Source organism: Corythoichthys intestinalis, chromosome 4, assembly GCF_030265065.1.
Source record: "Corythoichthys intestinalis isolate RoL2023-P3 chromosome 4, ASM3026506v1, whole genome shotgun sequence".
Taxonomy (NCBI): Eukaryota; Metazoa; Chordata; class Actinopteri; order Syngnathiformes; family Syngnathidae; genus Corythoichthys; species Corythoichthys intestinalis.
This window is the reverse complement of record NC_080398.1, coordinates 55693299-55713751: the sequence shown is the minus strand read 5'-3', so window position 1 is coordinate 55713751 and position 20453 is coordinate 55693299. Positions and strand designations below refer to the sequence as shown.

The 20453-nt window shown below is 40.8% G+C and overlaps 1 pseudogene; it reads left to right on the top strand.

Annotated features, from left to right (window-relative positions):
* LOC130915349 (uncharacterized) overlaps positions 1 to 20179 on the top strand; it is a 73094-nt pseudogene extending 52915 nt beyond the window's left edge.
* Positions 20180 to 20453: the final 274 nt, after the last annotated feature.

The window sequence follows — 20453 nt, the reverse complement described above, 5'->3', positions numbered from 1 at the left end:
TAAGATTTCTTGTTGGCTTTTTACATGCTTTGTGCGTGTGTGTAGGTGAGCGGTGTGCAATTACAGATGAGAGTAAGTGAGAGTTGTAATTTGTCTTTTGTACATGCATACGTGAGTAGGGCTTGAGAGTGTGTGGATGATTCCACTGAGGGTTGAGTGGTTGAGTGAGATGACAGTAATAAATGCTTCACTTTAGGGCCTGTTGATTGCATCATTAATCACATTTATTGATAACCTGTTGCCTTGAATACCCCAGAGTAAGTGTTACGCCACAAAACCGCAACTTAAAGAACACTGACTAACAGATTGGTGGATACACGTAATTTGTGATGTATTATGTTACCTATTATATTAAGATAGCAATAGTTTATGTTGGAAGGACAGCCAATATGGAGTATTAGACCTGAAACCACAAAGCGAAAGAAAATAGTTGGACTTTAGTGAGACCTTCTAAAAAATAAGACATAAAACTAGTCAGGAATGACTTTAAAATGGTATTTTGATACGTGCAGCAGTAGCTGGAGCGCTAAACAGGCCCACTCTGGCGCTGCTTTATTCCGGTAACGCAAAACCCATACACTTTGTTTAGTGCAGTAACTCAAGCCTAGTTGGAATTGATATAAATCATTTATTAGATTTGCCTTCATTTTGAAATCTAGTTGGCTTTCATAAAAATACATTGTATTTTTCCTGGAATAGCCACAATGAAAACAAATGAGTGAAGCAGATTTGAAGGAAACAAAAGCAATTTGGCACATTTAAAGCTACAACGTTTTTTTTCCAGCGATATAAACTTGTCATTTCGAACATGTTTATTGTTGTGATATATAGGGCACACTTAGAGAAACGTCTTATCACATTTCTGGGGTGGGCCTCAGTTTTATTGACTGGTGCTTTGAGGCATTTGACCCACAGCCATCAGCACTTCTCTCCCTCTCCTTATCTCTCTTCTTGCTCCTGCTCCCCATTTGTCCTCACTCCCCTCACTACATCCTTCACTACAACTCACTGCTTTCCTGTCACAGGACCACCCCCCTCTCATTTCATCGACTTCTTTACTGTTGGGAATGTGTAAGTCTTTTGATGACCTCGCTGGAGGTCATAAATTTTGTGATGAGTAATAGTACAAGCGACATATACGTAGATTGAGATGACGAGATTGCAACAGGGTCATCCATCAAACTCTGTGCAAATTATAGAACGGGTAAATCCATACAAAAGTTCATATAAATAGTAACTGCTTCTCATAAGACAATTACTCTTAGTTCGCAAACATTTTACAGCTAGTACCGACATCGGGGCTAACATGAACTCACTGGCTGCCATTGACTGTCAATGGCACTGAAACATGAAGCATGAACATGAACACGAACACAGCACGTCTTATAATTTGGAAAAAAAAAAAAAAAAGAAATCTTAATATACTTCAGGATTGACTTAAATGGTATTGCCGTAGTTTTTGGACTATAAGTCTCACCTGAGTATAAATCACATTTTTGGGGGAATTTTATTTGATAACATCCAACACCAAGAACAGACATGTAATCTTCAAAAGCAATTTAAAATAGAAAAAGAATCGAGAACAACAGGCTGAATAAGTGCACGATATGCTAACGTTACACTGTTGCTCCATTATCATTTTCAGCTATATATTTTACGACTTGCAGTTTGTAATCTGCAGAAAATTATTTTCTTTTTGGTGCCAAATTGTTTAGCCCTTCTCAGTTGTTTTTATAAGTTACCACCAATGTTCAAAAATAAGCTCTGAGCGCCCTCTTGTGAAAATAACTAAGAAGTGATATAATAATATGTTAATAATTTCACACATAAATTGCTCCAGAGTATAAATTGCACCCCTGGTCAAACTATGAAAAAAACTGTAACTTAGAGTCCGGAGTGAAAGTGGGCCGGAACAGTCTGGAACGTGGCGGAACGGTGCATTGATCCCTAAAATATGACAGCAATTGTCAAAACCCTATTTTAAAAAAACACTGCCAGGCCGCCACATACCCTCTCATCTCATCTCATCTCATCTCATCTCATCTCATCTCATCTCATCTCATCTCATCTCATCTCATCTCATCTCCAAGAGGACAAAAATCTACCCAAAAAAATCTACCAACATCAGATTTACCCTGTATCACCCTGGACTTAGTTGTCCGTTCAAATGGCTGACATACAGACATTTAATCAGTATAGATAGCGCTGAATGGTTCAAATGCACGTTTTCTGGAACAGCAATAAAAAGAAAAATCTTGTTGAGTTAATGCGATTTTAAAGGGCAATGCAATAGAAAATTAATCAGATCTTTAAGAGAAAGGAAAGAGTTGAAAAGCCTTATTTAATTTGATTTAATTTTATTTGCTCTGATGAGGAGGTTCAGATTATCTTCCATGTCAATGTGCACTTTGGACTTATTTTTGTTCATTTATGTTAGGCCACCAATTTATTTCCTCATAATTTAAAAAAGTATATGTTTGCCTGGTCTTCTAAATGTATTCCATTTCACCGTGCATAATGCAAGTCATTTGCACTTTAAAATTTTTTTTAATGTATGCTACTGATATGTTTGATATAATTTTTTAAAAAGAAAGTAAGCGTTTACATTATCTTCGATTTTACTGTACATCCTACGTTCTTTAGTCCCGTATTGGCCCGAATGTAAGACGGCCCTGATTACAAGACGACCCCCTCTTTTTCAGGACTCAAGTTTGAAAAAAGAATTTTGGAACACCAAATTAATTTTTTATACAGAAAATAATTACAGTACATCCAAAACAAATGATTACAACAATAAATTTGAGAGAAAAAGTATGTTATTTTGCCTCATTCAAATCTTAATATCTGAACATTTAACCCTTTAATGCCAGCAATATGAAGCAATTATCAGAGAATCCAAAAATTTGAAAAATAAGGTCCAAATGAAACCTTTTTTTCAAATTTGTAAAAAGAAAAGTCAAAATATTTATTTGTAATAAGCGCTCAGATATCTATAACCCTTGCTAAATCCTGTTTGTTTTTCTCATGGAACCTGATGATGCATGTGTTGACTTGCATCCATCATTTTTTTCCCCCCAAAAGAAATGTCAAAATTCTGAATTAGTCTCAAAATCATGAAATTTTAGGTGTATCAAATGTGATACATTTGGCAATATAGGGTTAAATATGTAAACTAAATTGCAATCACATTCGTAAATGAATGGCTTCTGGTTTTTGAAATGTAAATAAATCGATCTATTGTGATAAAACAACAAAATTGCAATAACTGTATTAACCATCAAAGTGAAGTCTAACTAACTGTAGTCTCGCAACAAATCTGAATAAGGAAAAACATTGCAATAAAATCATGCAAACTGGTAAAACTTAGTTTTACCAGTAGCTGAGATCTGTCATGACAGAACATCGCTTCAATGATATCTGGCGCCATCTAGCGGTAATTAAAATTGAGGTTTTGCATTTAGATGTGAGGAAATGAGGGAAAATAAAAATTAAGAAATGAAGATTGGGGTTACTGCTGTTTTTGTTAGTTGTTATTTTGCAAATGATTGAAAAATACAATTTTGAATGAAAATCTCATGCATGCCTTGTGACAGTATGTGTAATGCACTAACCTCATGCACGTGTAAAACCGATGTTTGTGTGTATGTATTATAGGTATAACTGTGCCAAAAGCAGTTTTATCTGCATTTCAGTGGTTTTAGGAGGTTTGACATCCCCATTAAAAAAATAAATAAATAAAAATGTGACTCTGTGGTGACCTTTATGTCAGGTCAGGGAGTTCCGGCACACAATTCTAGCCACTTTCACCCCTGCTTAGAATCCCCAAAATACGGTACATTCAGAAGTTGTTCCTAAAAATTTGTCTTAAAAATGTCTTAATCATTAAATGTGAATATTTTGTATTCCAAGTTGAAGACAACTCAGCTGTGCTTGATAATTAATAAACAATTAATTCAATCAGCCTTCTGCATACTACTGTCGGGAGCCCGTGTATTACTGGTAGTACATGTGTCGCACTTTGAGAACCACTGCTTTAAAGAATTTGAAAATGATATAATTTGAATTTGAAAAAAGTATGAAACCACTATGTTCTACTGCATTTTAAATGATTCAACACAATATTCAGAAATAAAAAAAAGCTAACTCTTTATAATAACTATCTGTTATAACTAGTCAATACATCATTAATAAACTATTAATAAACGATATATTGTTGACTTGTTAAGTGTTTTTTAACAGTTTGCTGTGATGTATGGATGTTTAAATTCAGTTTATACTGTGTTTTGCAAAAAACAAAACAAAAAAACAAAAAAAAAAACTCATCGGTTTGTACAGTGCTGTTGTATTTTGTTATCCTGCCACGGGATAGCTCAGTATGAGTTTTTCTATGCATTAAACAAAATGTTCAGCATTTCATATGTGGTGTTTCTTAGGTAAAGTACAGCACACAGAAAGGCCTATGGGTGGAGCAATCTTGAGGTACAAAAATTTTATGTTTTAAATATCACGACAAATTTCTGTATCTTGAACTTGTTCAACCTATTTGCTGTTCTTCAAAGTTTAGTAGATGGTTAGCACACTCTTAAAAACTGATCTTTAAAGTGTTAAAATATTGAATATTAGTTATAAACGTTATTAGGACGTTATTCGTCATAACGTTCGACATTATAGCACCTATTCCTCATTTACTAACAATTGAGAAATGAGGAGTAGTTGCAACTTTAGAATAACATCCCAATAACTAAATAAACTATTAACTGATCCAGTGACGTGCTGTCAGGGGAGGCAGGTGAGGCAGAGCCTCACCTGTCATCATGACAAAAAAATAATTATATAATCAAATTTATATTAATATTTGCGCTTTATGTATGACTCATTTCAAACATTTTTTATAGTCAAAATCGCTGAATTTGCCTATTTCCTGTTCAAATCACCAAATGGAACGAGAGGTGCGGCAGCAACGAGTAAACCCTCACCTCTGAATGCGCAATTCATAACAAACTGGGTTGATACATGGAATTGGAGCGTGCTGGTTGCCGCACATCTGCATGTCGCCATTATAATGTTTCCAGATACGTTTATTTGACCTGATTTTCCACAGTCTGGCTAATGTCTTTAACCCTTAAAGTTTAATGTTTGTTAGCGACATACTTAGTTTTGCTGATGGGAAATAAAACCGCAGTGAAAAGGCACAGGTTGCGGCAGATAGTACTCTGTCGCACTGAAAGGGGGCATACGTGAAACTGGACTTTCCGTCAAAAGTGGATGCGATTAACAACACCGGAGCTAAAAGGTTTGCTTCAAACTACGGGACAGAAGATAACTCACGCTTTTCAAACGGACTGGTACACCCGAAAAGACTGGCTATGTGACTGTCCTTCGAAAAATCGCCTTTGCTGCTTTCCCTGCCTTTTCTTCTCAACTTGTGCCAATGTCTGGACTAACACGAGATATTGTGACATTAAAAAACTACCACGAAGCCTCAGCAAACATGACAGCTCGACCACTCACATTTAAAGCCTGATTGCTTTAAAAACTTTTGGAAGCTCAAGGAACGATTTGGCTTTGACAAACAGCGGAAGCTCAACGGTAGCATTCACAACGCCAAGGTAAAGGAAAAGCGAAAGAGTTTGAAAGACCTCATTAATGCAACCTGCATCCTAGCTAAACAGGAGTTACCATTTCGTGGTAACGATGAGCGTGTAAGCTCTTCTAAACGTGGCAAAAATGTAGAACGATTTCATGGTTTTGCTGAGAAAGATGAAAGGTTAGCTAGACATTTGGACACATCCACTGTGTTTTCTGGCTTGTCAGAAAGAACACAGAACGATCTAATTGAATCAATCCTCTCCATTGGGGCGGAGAGATTTTTTAAAGTAAAGGAAAGTAAGAAGGACTTTTACGAAAAGGGCGTAGGTTTGCGTAGGGACGGTAGGGACATAACACTACCAACTTTTCAGGATGTTAAAATTGTCCCCACCAACTTTTCAGCAACCTTACCTTTTTTGCATGATATAATGTTCAGTTAAATAGAAAATTTAGATCTTTCAATAGTTCCATATGTTATAAGGATAGAATTGACCCTACCATTATTAAGTGAATTATTTTCTTTATGTTTATGTTTGCTAATAAAAACCAGACATTTATTCAGGAAGTTTTCAAAATGTTTCTTCAGTATTTTTTGAAAACAAAGGTTTGAATCGAACAGTGTATCATCCGACCCAATGCACGTAAAAGTTATTATCAGTAGATAAGGATTTATTTTGCATTGATCATTTTTGCCTATTAATTGATTAAGTTCATATACATGAGAAATGGGGCCCTTTGCCCCCTTCATCCAATCTCTTTCGTCTTATTAATGTCCCGTCCCCAGCAAAAAGTGTACCTACATGCAGGTTATGCTGTTATATCGTCCCTACGAATGTTGAGACCAAACCTATGCCCTTCCAAAGTAACGGCGGTTTTCGTGGTGAAGGACAGGCGCAAGACCACAAACAGTTTTATAAATTTTGGACTTAAATAGAATATCCTTTGTTTTTCTTTTCACACTTTTTGTTTAGCAATCTGTAATAAATTGATTAAAGTATCTGAATTAAAAGTTTTAAAAACAACTGAGTATTTCACTAAAGGTCAGAATTGAATTCTGTGGTTTTGTGCACCACTCTTTACTCTCATTTATGTTGCATGAATTATAGAATTTCGACGGCCAACACATTGAGGGTGTAGAGCAAATGCATGTTATTTTCTTACTTTTATGTATCGATGATATGTACCGTGTGTGCGTGTTATGAGAAGAATGCTGATGAGATATGAAATAACCAGTAGCCAATTGAATAAGCTACCCTTTTTGGTTTATATATTTGGAAATCTAACACTAAAAGAGTCAGTGCCTCACCATCCATGAACCTCACTGCACGTCACTGACTGATACTTAAGAACTCATTAGTTAGTCAGTTACTAATTTCTTGTTTATGGTATATTGCTAATTTATAAGGTTTACGTATAAATTTGTGATATACAGCTTAAAGTCATTTATTACTCATTAACCATCAAAAAAAAAAAAAAAAAAAAAACACATGGTGGAAAGTCATTGTCCTAAATGTAGACCACCTTTTTGCCTAGCAGGAGTTTACTCCTGTCTTTTTCTTCTTCAGGGACAAGCTAATTCAAAACAATTAAATGAATGGTGTAAACCCTTGTTAAGTCTACCTTCTTGGCAAAGTGATATTAACTTACTTACAGTAGATATTTTATTTAAATTAATTCTGCAATACTATCTAGACAGCAAATACGGATTTAGCATGCGTCAGTCTCTCATGAAGTAAGAGCAAGGGCACCTTCAATCCTTATTAGATTTTTGCTTTCCGCTTCTGGGGAACAGATGTGTCTATTACTGAACTGAACACATGAACCCACTAGGCCAAGCACATTCTATGAATGACTTGACGGCTTGTTGTATATGAATGTGCGTGACTTCTTTAGCCCGTGTGAGAGTCTGAAAATGCAGACGGGCCTGTACGTAACACGGTGGCGGGCCTGCTGCACGCCACAGTTCAATCTTTCCAGCCCATATACATCACAACTCAGCGCGATCCCTGTTTGCTCCCAGATAATGCTATCAGAGCTGATAACTGCTCCTAACCCCCTCACCGCTGACTTCAGCCCCCCCTACTCCCCGTATACTGAGCCACTGATTTGCAGCCTTTGACTTGGACTCTGAGGGATGGGCCAGGACACCCATTTGTGCTATCGTTGAACCCTTGTGTCCGTCTTCGCAGCTTGATTGCAGCATACAGCACAACATGAATGGATATCACCACCACAATCCAACTAAATCAGCCACTGTTGGGCAGTGAGAATCCCAAAGACATGCTACATTTTCCCTTCCCCCGCTCTCCGGTGTTTTTATAGCTGCGGATGCCGTTCCATACATTTTTTCGCAAATTAGGGGACTGAAATTACGTGCCGTCAGAAGGGAGCTTAATCCTTAATATCAAAGTGTGGCTGATGGCTTGAGTATTATGGGATAGGGCAGCTATTTGCAGGGAGCAGGGGAGGAGAGAGTTTGTTCCAAATCACCGCATGATTGAGGAGAGGTTTGGGAGCGCGAGTTGAGGGCAAAGCAGGGTCAGGCGTGATAGTTCTGGCTGGTGGCTTTTGTTTTGTGGGGAGAAGAGGTATAATGATTGGAGATGATAAGATAAGCACGGGTTGGTGGCTGTGCAAGAATGCTCGGAGGAGGCGTGTGTGGAAGCTCAGGGTACGTAAAGTAATAGGGGTATCCCCTGGGTTGCTTGGAAACTAGTGTCGAGCTGTTGTAAATATAGCCTCACATGCCTGGCTGCAACCTATTTATGTAAACTGCATTCAGTGCTGGAAAGCTGGAGACAAAAGTTTACAGTGGTATGAAAAAGTATCTGAACTTTTTGGAATTTCTCACATTTCTGCATAAAATCCAATCAAATATAATCTGATCTTTGTCAAAATCACACAGATGTAAAAACAATGTCTGCTTTAACTAAAACCAACTAAATATTTATAGGTTTTCATATTTTAAAGAGGATAGTATGAAAACAATGACAGAAGGGGGGAAAATAAGTAAGTGAACCCTCTGCCTAAGGAACTTAAAGAGCAATTGAATACAATTTTTACCAGGTGTGTGCCCAATCACTGATGAGTGGTTTAAAGGTGCCCTGCCCACTATAAAACACACACCTGGCAAGAATTGTCTTGATCAGAAGCATTGTCTGATGTGCATCATGGCTCAGTCAAAAGAGCTGTTTGAAGACCGGCGATCAAAAGTCAATCGACAGTCAGAGAAGTTGGAGAGAGTTTGGCACTGTTGCTTCTCTCCCAAGGAGTGGCCGTCCACCAAAGATGACGCCAAGAGTTTGTCGCACAATACTCACAGGGGTAAAAAAAGAACCCTAGAGCAGGAGGCCCCAATGACCGGGCCGCGGACCGGTACCGGTCCGTGGCGCATTTGCTACCGGGCCGCGCAGAAATAATAAATAATTTATTAATGACTGCATTCTGGCCGATTGACTTTGGCCTGTGCCGCTTAACACGCCAATATCCCTTCTCTACTCTAGATATACAACTACAGGATAGGAGGTCGTCATAGAAATGCATTGATTGGACTGTTAGCAGTACATCTTGTTTTGTATATGTTTAGCTATGTGCGCTTGGCCTCGAGCTACGTATGACGTAGGTCCTCGCCGATCACATTTGTTCCCGGAAATAATTAGCCCCACACTAGAATGACTGAAAAACAGACATCTTTGGACAAATTTTTACGAGGAATAGGGAACCTGACGAGCCAGAAGATGAGTCTACAACCTCGAAAAAAACAAAATCTATGCTACTTCCCAATCACTAAAAACCCACGAACTGCGAAGGAGTGGATTTGTGACCGTATGTGAATAAACCAAGTGAATCGAGAATGTCTGTGCAACAGGAATATCAGCTTGTAGAGATTGCAAATCACGGCGACCTTAAACGTACATTTGAGACAACAACTCTACCGAGGTTCTGGATTAAAGTCATTTCAGAATATCCTGACATCGCTGGGAGAACACTGAAAACTGTGCTACAATTTCCAATATCGTATCTTAGTAACGCGGGCTTCACTCACTCTCCCATCTCGGGAGATTCAGCTACTGATTCAGCGAGTGAGTTGTATTTTACCTGCACTTAACACGACAGAGCTAAAAACAAATGGTGTTTCATATTTGCTGTCTTGTTCTGCCGCACAGGTGTTCTGACAAATTTCATGCGCGTAACGCTAAAATTGACTGCGAATGCAGCGATTCCAAAGTACACACTACAAACTTTCTTTAAAGATAAAGGAATATTTATTTACGTTTGCCATGTTAGCTGCACACAACAACTGCATGCAGCTCTCTCACTTAACGACTTCACCGTGTCATTAAGCATTATTCATTCATTCATTCATTCATTTTCCATGCTGCTTTTCCTCACGAGGGTCGCGGAGGTTCTGGAGCCTATCCCAGCCAACTACGGGCAGTAGGCAGGGGACACCCTGAACTGGTTGCCAGCCAATCGCAGGGCACAAGGAGACATACAACCTTTCACGCACACACTCATACCTACGGACAATTTAGAGTGTTCAATCAGCCTACCATGCATGTTTTTGGGATGTGGGAGGAAACCGGAGTTCCCGGAGGAAACCCACGCAGGCACGGGGAGAACATGCAAACTCCACACAGGAAGGCCGAAGCCCGGGATTGAACCCTTGATCTCAGAACTGTGAGGCAGATGTGCTAACCACTAAGCCACCGTGCCGCCTCATTAAGCATTCATTTAGGCCATTTTCATGTTGCACATGTATGATGTAAATAGTTTTTTAGCACTGTTGGATAACATTGAGAGGCCAACTGAATATAAAAGAGGGCTTTTTCACCGCCACAAAAGCTTTGAGAGCAAAATTTTATGAGGGTACAAAATTTGACAACACCGGTCTGTGAAAAAAAGACCCAAATCACACTGGTCCATGGTGCAAAAAAGGTTGGGGACCCCTACCCTAGAGTGTAAGACTTACAGAAATCCCTGGCACAGTCCAATATCTCTGTGCACACATCAACTATATGTAAAACTATGGCCAAGAATGGTGTTCATGGGAGGACTCCACAGAGGAAGTCACTTCTGTCAACACAATAAAAACATTGTTGCTCATTTAATGTTCACAAAATGGCACATGGACACTGCACAGAAGTTTTGGCAAAATATTTTGTGGACTGGTGAAACCAAAGTTGAATTGTTTTGGAGTAATACACAACGTCATGTGTGGAGGAAAAATGGAACAGCTCAACAACATCAACATTTCATCCCCACCGTGAAGCATGGTGGAGGGGGCATCATGATTTTGGGCTGTTTCGCTGCCTCAGGCCCTGGACAACTTGCAATCATTAATGGAAGAATGAATTCAAAAATTTATCAGGATGTTTTGCAGGAAGACCCGAGGCCGTCTGTCAGACAGTTGAAGCTAAAAAGAAGATGGATGCTGCAACAAGACAATGATGCAAAATACAGAAGTAAGTCCACTTCAGAATGGTTTCAGGAGAACAAAATACGCGTTCTGGAGTGGCTAAGTCAAATCCAGACTTGAACCCCATTGAAATGTTGTGGTCTGACCTAAAGACAGCGATTCATGCCAGACATCCCAGGAATTTGACTGAATTACAGCAGTTTTGTAGAGAAGAATGGGCCAAGATTAGTCCTGATCGATGTGGCAGACTGATCTGCAGCTACAGGAAGCGTCTGGTTGAAGTTATTGCTGCCAAATTGGGGGGCCACAAAATGTTAAATGTTATGGTTCACTTACTTATTTTCCCCCTTTTGTCATTGTTTGCATCCAATGAAAACCTATGAATGTTTCGTTGGTTTTAGTTAAAACTCACACTGTTTTTTTAATCTGTGTGATTTTGACAAAGATCAGATGATGGTGATTTTATGCAGAAATGCGAGAAATTCCAAAAGGTTCAGATACTTTTTCATACCACTGTACATTTTTTTGTATATTTATATATATATATATATTATATATAGAATTGTTAAGAAGCATGATAACAATATTGAATCTATGGAGGCCTACTTTTCCCAGAAAGGCCAACTAACTCCCCCAAGTGTATGTAATTGTGGTCATCCCTGATATTGACTTTGTCATTTTTACAGCTTCTTTAGATGGTTCTCATGCGTGTCCTGCCAAGAAAGCCTCAATGCAGTTAATACTTTCAGACATGTATTCTCTCTGCCCTGTTACAATGTCATTGCCAGAACTGCTTGTATGCTGGAAATGACTTGCTCTGTTATGATCGGGATAATCCTGAAATTGGAGACGGTATTAGACTTGGGCATGTCGTTCAAGGGAGGGATCCCGCCTGTGTATTGACTACCGTCGCTTCCAATTAGACAAAACATTTCCTCAAAGCCTTCCAGATTGAAAGGACTAACACATTCCGTTGGGCATTTTCACTTCTGACAAAAAGGCCGTTACTGGCCTTTTTGCAGATTTCCAAGAATATAACTTTGTCCTCCTCTATAACCTCCCTACTTTTCCCAGATCTACCTCCTCTCTCATCCTCACCTTTGGCCTTGCCGTTGTTTTCCCATGAATCTTTGTGTAATAGGTGTGGATATTAGCCCGGTCGGCCCAGTGTCGGGTGACAGCACGCTCAGCTTTGGGCTCTCAACTGTAGGCATGTCACTGCAGCCCCTCTAGACATTGCTGATGGAGTCATTTGTTTTTGCACATTAATTCAATTCTGTCCCCAGACCAGGGTCGGACACCTGCTTTCCATTGCGGTGGAGAGGACGGGGGGTGGGGGAAGCGAAAGGGCTGGGGTGGGGTGGGCCACCTGCCAATGTTATTACAGTAGTGCAGCACCCAGACAAAAACACTCACACACATATTCATTTTTTTTTGCCACATGTTGCTCATGTCTGATAAATCACACCTTCCATACCTGTAAGGACCTTGTGTGTTCATAATGTATCATTTGGATTTTTTCTAAAGATGCTATTTATGTTTGCGTTGATTTGCTTGACCTTGCTATTCAGTGCAAAGTGGTTTAACTGGATTGATTTTCGTGATCACTCAGCGCTCTGCCAGTCGTAAAAATTCTGTAAGTGATTTCCATGGGTGGAGGTGAGTGGAGTGTTGACCCCAGCACTGTACAACAGTCAGACTATTGTTAGATGTGCTCAACCATGTGGAGGTTGGTGGGGTAGGGTGTGCAGCTCGACAGTACACTGCCCCCCAGTGCTCAACATGTCCTCTTACTGGTAAAAACAGGAAAATTAAACCGTGGACCTACTGCTCACTGATGCACAGAATATTCACAAAGCAACACTTTCAGCTCTCAAAAATCCTTGTGCATTTGAGTAGCTCATGTGCAATGAGAAATTTAACGAAAGTCACACATGCATACTTATTTTCACGCATAAATTACGCTTAAACATCAATTGGAAGAGATATTACAGAAAATGAGGTGTCAAATAAGGTCTGGATTGACCGAGAAGCAGAGGTGAAAGTGGCTAGAATTTCTTGCCGGAACTCCCCGACGTGAAGGTCGCCACGGAGCCAGAAATTTTATTTTTCATGTCTTTCTTTTTTTTGGGGGGGGGGGGGGGGGGCTGGGGGTGTCAAACCTCTTAAACTACTGAAATGCAAAGAAGTTTTGTTTTAGCACGGTTACTTATATAACACATACAAAAACTGATCTTCATTCAAAATGGTATTTTTTCAATGATTTGCAAAATAAAATTTAACAAAAACAGCCAATCTCCATCTCCTAATTTTTATTTTCCCTCATTTCCTCACATACTAAATGCCAAATCTCAATTTTAACTATTTAAGAACATAGGATGTATATTAAAATTGAAGTTAATGTAAACATTTACTTTTTTTAAAATAATAAAGATATAAGTAACATACATTCAGAAAAATAAGTACAAATTACCTTTATTATGCAGAGTGAAATGGAATATATTTTGAAGATGGCGCAAACATGGACTTTTTTTTAAATCATAAGGAATTGAATAAGTAGCCTAAATACATACATGAATAGTAAATAAATACATAAATGAACAAATATAAGTCCAAAGTGCAAATTGACAGCTAAGATGTTCTGAACCTCCCCATCAGAGCAAATAAAAATAAATATGATAAATAAGCCTCCTCAACTCTTTCGTTGCTCTTAAAGATTTGATCCATTTTATGTTGCATTGCCCTTTTTTTGTCGCATCAATTCAACAAGCTTTTTATTTATTTATTTATTTTTTTTTTTTTTGCTGTTCCAGAAAACATGCACATTTGAACCAATCAGAGCTAACTACTGTATCTCTGCTGACCACATGTCAGTATGTCAGCCAATTGAACGGATAAATGAGTCCAGGTGTTTTGCTTTGCTGCGTGCATTCGCAAAGTGATGTGACTCATCATCATCAGACTCAGATAACTGCGGCAGCTGGGGAAACCTCCATGCCGTCCGTGGAATAAAATAAATGATAAATATTGGTGGAATCGGATTACGCTACAGTGACACTTTATTATGCTTGTTGATAACCAGGGGTGCACATAAGTGGTCTGCATGTGTGCATGCGTACTGGACGTAGACAAACGCGCTGGCCCTCAACAGCTTCCATACGCTTTTGCGTACGGATGGCTGACCACTGTATTTGAGGCGGACACGAGAAAATCACTTCTCAAAATGTCAAAGAGGCAGGCCCCACTGAGTAATTATTTCCGTGTTCCCCCACCCCCGTCAAAAGACAGACAGACGACAGAGACGTCACCGGAGCTACTGAAAAAAGGACTTTTGCTGAAAAGTGGCTGCAAGAGGTACCATGGCTAGAAGCAAATGATGCTCGCACGGAAATGTGGTGCAACATTTGCCATGAGAATCCCAATGTCACTAATAAGAGCAGCGCATTTTATGTAGGGTCGAAGAATTTTAGCCATCCAAACTTTGAAAAACACGAAAAAAAACCAGCTTGTGGCAATTAAGCAAACTATCGACTGTCAGACAGGACCCCACTCGCCCTACGGAAAAGTGGCGGAATAAAGTTATTGAAGAACAGCGCCATGGACTGACAAACGTGTTTTTGCTGGCATTTCACAAAGCTAAACATGCACGTTCAATGAGCTCTTACGAGGAGGACATCCCACTTTTACAAAGGCATGGAGTTAATGTGGGAGCCGCATATGAATGCCCTTTATTTTGAATTAGTGCTTTTATGTTTATTTCTTTACATTTCACGTCAAAGTAATGGCAATTTTGTTGTGCCGGTTGATGTTAATCAAGCGTTAATTGTTTATATAATTAATTAAAGGTAATTGGCTCTAAGTAAAGCTTGTCATAATTTTATAGCATCAGGCGGGTCGGCTCTCAAGCTCAATGAGGACCAAGTCACATCTCCAGGTCCTCCTCTGAGAACCTGGGAGAAAAAAAAGTGCACCCATGTTGATAACACTTGTGTATGTAAATCTGATGTTGGTAGATTGTTTTCTGCTTGGAGATGAAATGCATGTGTGGCAATTTAGCATTAAAAAAAAATTTTTTTTTACATTGCGTTTTGACAGTTGCCGTCATATTTTCGGAATCAAAGCACCATGTACCTGAACAGCATTACGGCCCTGAATCTTATACCAGAACTGCGTTCTGGCCCTGAATCTTATACTGGAACTGCGTTCCTGACCGTTCTGGACCACTTTCCCCCCTGCAGAGAAGTATTTTGGAGTACAACACGACATATGAGGACAGAAGATTATGAAGTGTGCTGTAGTTGCAGTAAAATCTGAGGGTGAGGAAAATGCAGAAGTTAGTCTTACACGGAAAAAGATGATGTGCATTGGTGAAGCCTAAAAGCAAAAAAGGAAAAGAAGGTCCACCAGATAAGATTCTGTTAATTAACTGTAATCTGCCTTTATGAACCCAATATCTAAAAGTCTCAATGCATCCAGGTTAACCCTGGGTGCAGTGTGTACACTGTAAAACAAACTTGCTACCTTAGAAAATGTAATTTATATTAATTACTTCCATTAATTATTTAATTATTTCAAGTTTTAAGAACTCAAATTAATCTTACAAAGGGGATTATAGTAAATTGATTATTTTGAGTCAGCAGTACTCAAATTAACATGAATTAATTAGTTTACAGTAATTTATTTATTTTGAGTTTTCAGCACTGAAGTGATCCCTTAGTTAGCTTTAGTGCTGCTCATTCATCATTTGATGGTAAACTTCGTTTTTAAAAATTTTTTTTTTACCTGAAATAAGTCTATAATATAAACAGCACATGCTAATTGTACGGAGCGCCAGACATGACATGAAAAGCAAAAACTTACCTCGTGCGCACACTTAAATAATTAATGCACACAGCCACTACAATGTGTGCACGAGCTACTCCTTTAGTTTATACTTTGTGCGCACGAGTTATTTGCTTGTGCGCACGAAATCGTTGCAGCGAGCTCATAAACTTGATCTGACACCGTATGAGACACAAGGGTGAACACATTGAGTGCACTTTCTTTGTTCTCACCTTAATACAGACTCAAAATATTTCATCCTCCGCAGCCGTCGGGTCCGGCGAACTTGGGAACCGACTGGATCCAGAAGAGAGAGAAGGATTCTCTGATGTCTTCTTTTCTGATAGAAATATTGCGTCATTTACATTTTGTTTACATCCACCGGTAACCGTGGTCCCTTCCACAGCTGTGGAGTTGATAAACAATTAAATCTATGCCAGCATACAAGTCGTACTTCCGCCAATAAAGTAACCTGGCTCTCAGTATTCTATTTAAATGTCTCTCACAAATAATTACTCCTTGCAACACCAGGCTTTTCAATATGTCTTTATAGCTCATCCCTAGCCCAAAATAAAATTCAATAATGTCTTCCCTGTCCATCTTGTGGCTTTAAGAACAAAGAAAGTGCGTTCGATGTGTTTACCCTTTTGTCCTGTGGGGCGTTTTAGAGCTATTTCGTTAGCTGACTGCAAATATTTCGCGCATATTTAGTTAATACTTTGAGTACACGAGCAAATAGTTCATGCGCTCGAAGTATAAACTCGTTTACACGAAGTAGTAGTTTGTTCACAAAGTACTACACAAAGTAGTAGCTCGTGCGGACTAACTATTTGAGCGTGCGCATGAGCAATTTTTTTCTCCATTCATGTCATGTCTGGGGCTCCGTATAATTAAATTAATAACACATTTTCAAACAGTAATGGCCCTATCCCCAAATAAAGTAAGGGAGAGCACTCAATGGATGAACTCAGTGGAATTAAACTTGATTGTAAAATGCTCAACAATGCATTCAAGACACAAGAGACATTGGCTCTTGACATGCAGCTTGATGTTTTGTTGATGCTTGGTGTGCAAAGAACAATCACAGAACACACATGACATATCAACAGCAATCACTACTCCAGTTGTGGGTGCCACAACTACCCATCATCCATTGCAGCGGAACAGATAAATAACAGTTGTGACAATATTTTACTCTCTAATAAACTGTCGTGTTACCTTGTTGTATATGGCAATTTGACTGTTAAAAGAGTAAAATATATACTTACCAAATTGATGTGACGTAAGTATAGTAAGTGAAGGTGTCGAAGAGAGCTCTGGTTGATGGCGTGGTTCACCATAGACGTGTGCGGGAATGTTTTAGTGTGAGAACAGTGCGAAACAGATGAGACAGATCTGCACATGCCTGGACGAACGTCCAAAGGACATTGAGAACAAAAAAAGTCTTTTTTCTAATTTGACTTAACTGAGATACATCAAGTTATGCATGTTTTCCAGCCAAATTTCCAAACTACTACTTACTTAATAAAAAATTAGATTCACAACAGGTTGATAAAAATGGAGTTTGGTTCACTTATCATATTTAATTAAGTTGTAAATTAGCAAATACAGTGGATATGTACAGTATATAGTGCATTATTCATTAACTCATACACCGACCAATCACACCTTATGAGCCACTTAACATAACAAGTGTGACCCCAATTCAAATTCAGTTGTGATAGATTTCATACGCAAAAAAATTCAATGAATGAAATTTCATGAACCAGTTCAAATTTTGGACGAACGTTAACCGAACGTAGTGTATTTGTGTGTTGTGACCATTTTTATGAATTCATTCTTCTGTTGCCAATGCGCATATTATAGACGCCCCACCAACGGCAGAGTTCCAGTTGACAGAGCCGAGTCTGAAGGAGGTTGAAGAGGTCATCAAGGCAGCCCGCTCGGCATCTTCCTCGGGCCCCAGTGGTGTACCTTACCGTGTCTACAAGCGCTGTCCCAAGCTCCTTCGGCTGCTGTGGAGGGCCTTGAAGGTGATCTGGCGAAGGGGGAGAGTGGCTGACCAGTGGAGGTGTGCAGAGGGAGTTTGGATTCCCAAGGAGGAGGGCTCGAAAAACATCAACCAGTTTCGGGTCATCTCACTACTGAGTGTGGAAGGGAAGGTGTTTTTCAGCATCATCTCCCGAAGACTGACCGAGTTTCTCCTCAAGAACAACAACATCAACACTTCAGTGCAGAAGGGTGGGATCCCCGGAGTCCCTGGCTGTCTAGAGCACAACGGTGTAGTGACACAGCTCATCAGAGAAGCCCACGAGAACAGAGGCGACCTTGCTGTGCTATGGTTGGACCTGACCAACGCCTACGGGTCCATCCCACACAAGCTAGTTGAGCTTGCGCTGCACCTCCACCATGTTCCCAGCAAGATCAAGGACTTGATCCTGGATTATTACGGTAATTTCAGGCTCAGGGTCACTTCTGGGTCAGTAACATCAGACTGGCATCGCCTTGAGAAAGGAATAATAACAGGATGTACCATCTCCTTTGTTCTTTTTGCACTGGCGATGAATATGGTGGTAAAGGCTGCTGAAGTGGAATGCAGAGGGCCTCTGTCCAGATCAGGTGTTCGACAGCCCCCCATAAGAGCCTACATGGACGATCTGACCATTACAACAACGTCAGTCCCAGGTAGCAGGTGGATCTTGCAGGGATTGGAGAGACTCATCGGATGGGCCAGGATGAGCTTCAAACCTGCAAAGTCAAGGTCCATGGTTCTGAAAAGGGGGAAGGTGGTCGATAAATTCCGGTTCTCAATCTCAGGAACCGTGATTCCATCGATCACAGAGCAACCAGTCAAGAGCCTGGGAAAGCTCTTTGACTCCAGCCTGAAGGACTCTGCTGCTATCCGGAGGTCTACTGAAGAGCTTGGTGGTTGGCTCGGCAAGGTGGACAAGTCTGGCCTGCCTGGCAGATTCAAAGCCTGGATCTACCAGCACTCCATCCTTCCCAGAATCCTGTGGCCTCTCCTCGTCTATGTAGTCCCAGTAACGACGGTGGAATCCTTTGAAAGGAAGATCAGCAGCTTTCTGCGGAAATGGCTGGGTCTTCCTCGCAGCCTCAACAGCGCTGCCCTGTACGGGACTAGCAACAACCTGCAGCTGCCCTTCAGTGGGCTCACTGAAGAATTCAAGGTGGCACGCACAAGAGAAGCCCTACAGTACAGAGAATCCAGGGACGGCAAGGTGTCATCAGCCGGCATTGAAGTGAGGACAGGAAGGAAGTGGAAGGCAGAAAAGGCAGTGGAGGTGGCTGAGTCACGCCTTAGGCAAAAGGCACTGGTTGGGACTGTGGCAACAGGGAGAGCTGGATTGGGCTACATCCCAAAGACCCAGGTCAGCCAGGCTCGGGGCAAGGAAAGACAACATCTACTCCAGGAGGAGGTCCGTGCAGGCCTGGAGGAAGAGCGACTGGGCAGGGCATTGGGACTCCGGCAACAGGGAGCATGGACAAGATGGGAGGGCACTTTGCAGCGCAAAGTCACCTGGTCGAACATCATGCAGGCAGACCTCCACCGTGTCCGGTTCCTCGTAGCGGCAGTCTACGATTCCCTCCCCAGCCCAGCAAACCTCCATGTGTGGGGGAAGAGCGAGACACCCTCCTGCTCCCTTTGCTCCGGAAGAGGCTCCCTGGAACATCTCCTCAGCAGCTGCCCAAAGTCCCTGGCTGATGGTCGCTACCGCTGGCGCCACGACCAGGTACTGAATGCAGTTGCCGAGAGTATAGCCACCGCCATCAGCTCTAGCAAACACCATCATGCTCCAAAGAAGGCCATCTCCTTCATCAAAGCTGGAGAGAGACCCCGTGCACGTCCAAAGATAACAACAGGACTCCTCCACACAGCCCCTGACTGGAAGCTCCACGTTGACCTGGGAAAACAGCTGAGGCTCCCCCAGCACATAGCAACAACATCGCTTCGGCCAGACATGATCATCCTCTCAGAGGCTTCAAAACACCTGATCATGCTGGAACTTACCGTGCCCTGGGAGGAGCGGATTGAGGAGGCCAACGAGAGGAAACGGGCCAAGTATCAGGAACTAGTGGAGGAGTGCAGGGGAAGGGGCTGGAGGACTTTCTATGAGCCCATAGAAGTCGGCTGTCGAGGCTTCGCAGGACGCTCCCTCTGTAAAGTCCTTGACCGGCTGGGAATCACAGGGGTGGCCAAGAAAAGGGCCATTCAGTCTGCAAGTGAAGCTGCAGAGAAAGCCACAAGGTGGTTGTGGTTGAAGAGGGCAGATCCGTGGGTTGCTACTGGGACACAAACCGGGACTTGATCCACCCCGGCTGGGTCACTAGGACGAGGGTGTCTGATGTTGCGAGACCCGAAACACTCAATGAATCCTAGATACATCACTGATGATGTGTCCCAGTGCATCCAGGAGATGTATCTTTCAAGTGTGTTGTGACCATTTTTATGAATTCATTCTTCTGTTGCCAATGCGCATATTATAGACGGCGATTCATTTTCATGCATAAGTGTCAGGTTTTGTTAGGCTACAAAAAAAAGGAAAAAATAAAAACATTGAAAGCAGCCTTAAATTTATTGGTGCATAAATGCCAGAATTTTGGT